The sequence below is a fragment of the Lolium rigidum genome, chromosome 6 (genome assembly GCF_022539505.1).
Source record: "Lolium rigidum isolate FL_2022 chromosome 6, APGP_CSIRO_Lrig_0.1, whole genome shotgun sequence".
Classification (NCBI taxonomy): domain Eukaryota; kingdom Viridiplantae; phylum Streptophyta; class Magnoliopsida; order Poales; family Poaceae; genus Lolium; species Lolium rigidum.
The window spans coordinates 155,594,195-155,596,717 of NC_061513.1; the positions used below are offsets into that span (position 1 = coordinate 155,594,195).

At 39.0% G+C, this 2,523-nt stretch overlaps 1 long non-coding RNA gene across 1 annotated transcript; it reads right to left on the reverse strand.

The window, feature by feature from the left end:
* Window positions 1-211: 211 nt before the first annotated feature.
* LOC124668604 lies at window positions 212-1,852 on the reverse strand. Its single transcript, XR_006991762.1, has 2 exons — window positions 846-1,852; window positions 212-686 (listed from the first exon to the last, which is right to left on the reverse strand). It is a non-coding gene; the product is annotated as an uncharacterized LOC124668604 (long non-coding RNA).
* Window positions 1,853-2,523: the final 671 nt, after the last annotated feature.

Genomic DNA, 2,523 nt, shown 5'->3' on the forward strand with positions numbered 1-2,523 from the left:
CTAACACAGTCATCAAGTCATCCGAGTCGATTTGTTGGTGTACTATAAATGAACATACAAAATCTGTGGCTATGCCGTTCTTCCAAAAAAAAAGAGTGATGCATCTATCTATGAATAGAGACATTTACTTACTCAAATTACAAAAAATCTGCTCATGGAAATGTATAAGAGATATTGTTTAAAATTGCAAGTACGGAACACATCATATCTATTTATTTCCAACATGAGTGGTCATTAGTACCAGCCTATAATTCAAGTGTTCACCAAATATAGTAAATGTTTACAGATATTTACCTCCTGTGAAAGAGTTGGCCCTTTCTGGGAGTTAGTACAAATGTTTTCCAATGCATACATATGTATAGTCTGGGCTAATATATATGTAGCAACTGATCAATAAACCATTTTCTACAAGCAGGGTATTGACTTGTTACTCCTGGTCCTTTTGAGTACTTTTTACTGGACACATCAAAACATTGGGAATAAATACACATCAGCACATGCTCAGAGTTCAGAGCTTGTAACATCATCTTGCCCCTCCCAATTGACTGTCTAAGTAACAACATTAGTTGCAGAAAAAGTGTAAGATTAAGAAACTTAGCTCCCATGGGGAAATTTTCACAAAGCCCAGTTGGTGGCATCCAATTATAGGCTCAGGCAACAATCAGCTTCCTCAGGCCCGGTCAATGCTACAAATAATTTTTAAGCAAGCAAGAGCTTTAGTATTCAATATGGAGAAGAAACATGATATTATTTAACAGGGTACATGCAAATGAAACATATGATCAAGTGGAATGAATTAAGAACTCAAATTTACTCAGGAGATCTACGGGAAATAATAAACTCACCAAGGACAATAAATACGGTGATGTTCAATGGAGTAGATGCCGATGAAATATATGATTGAGTGGAAGAAGAAAATGAGCGCTCATATTTATTCCTTGAAGGTCCCGGAAATAGTAAACACAATTTTTTTTTGTCAGAGTCAGAACGCAAAGCAACACATAATTTTATCATTCACTAATCAGTACGCTGTTAACACGCCAGTTCAGATATTTCAGTTAGTTCAACGTCCCTAGGTAATTACGTAGTTTAGTGAACTGCTTGATGGTTATTTCTATTTCCTCAGAGGATGTTTTCACCGTGCATGGGAACATGAAAAAACTATGTTACAGTAATCGCAGTTTACGGGTACTTTTGACAAAACAAATTCATAGTAAGAGATTAAGGCTAGATAAAATATAAACAATGTGCATCTCACATGAACAAAAAGGAGCATAAGATTTAGCTTACTTGTGAATGCCCCTCAATTGTGAACTGCTCGATGGGATGCTTTGACTGAATCACTGAAGCATACAGATATTCTCGCTTTCAGTCTGCTTTGACATTCACTCAATAACTCGTGAGCATGGGAATAAAGCCCAATTGTTGATTCTCTCGACTGGATGTTGCCACGTACTGATCCTCTTTTTCTTATAGCTCTAACAGAATTTCGCTAAGAATAAAGAGCAAGATAATTAGATAATTCTAAGAACATCCTCTTATTAGAAGTGTGACGTTGAAGATAATCCTTACACCCCATCAAAACTGATGCAGTTGAGCAGCCCCTGCCGATGCTTAGACCGCTGAAGCCACTGCAACATGTTGTAGGCCTCTCAAATACAAACAATCCAACCGAAAACAAGTTTACGCCCAAACTTGACCAAACAACTGACCAAGCTCTGATACTCATACTCCTGTACATATTGATCAAATACTGATTAAACCAATTTATCAAGAACTGATTAAAATAATGGATATACCCTGATTGACAAAGCATATTGCAGGGAACCGGTGAATATGCATCCTTCATTCTTGACATCATCCTCACTGACAATGGCATCCTAGAATTAACAGCATATTCCTAACAATCCACTATATGCACAACGCAACGTTGGCGTGTTGTGCCTCAGAGAAAGCTACAGGGAGAGGACGGCGTGATTGAGCGTAAGAGTAGCGTATTAGGATCGGTTTGGGAGCAATGTAAGATTCTCCTTGTTAATCAAATACTCTTGTATGTTGAAGCACCAATAAAACGACTATACACCACAGTATTTCCTTACACTTCTAAATTGTTGTTTGGATACTAAGTAGTTCTCTGCCCTTGTAGAGTTTAGAATGACTATAGAAATAAAGATAGGAGGAGAGGAGCTTTGGTATTCAACATAACTATATAATCTGGTGTTTCTGCACTGATCTGAACACACAAAAATTCAGAAAAAAAAACAACACTAAATGCACACATGGTACAGAAACTGCTGAAATATCAGAGAACGTCAATTGAAGAGGACGTACACATGGTCTGCCAACCGATTCACACATCTGATGCAGAAATCATCCCTACCTGGAGGAGGAGGCGGAGAAGAGGGCGGGGATCAGGGAAGCGGCGAGGGTAAGCCGTGAGAAGGAGCAGTGGCGCCGGCCGGCGTCACCTTCCCTGCGTATTTGGCCGCCTTCCTCATTTACTGTGGCTGTTGAGTAGAGGCC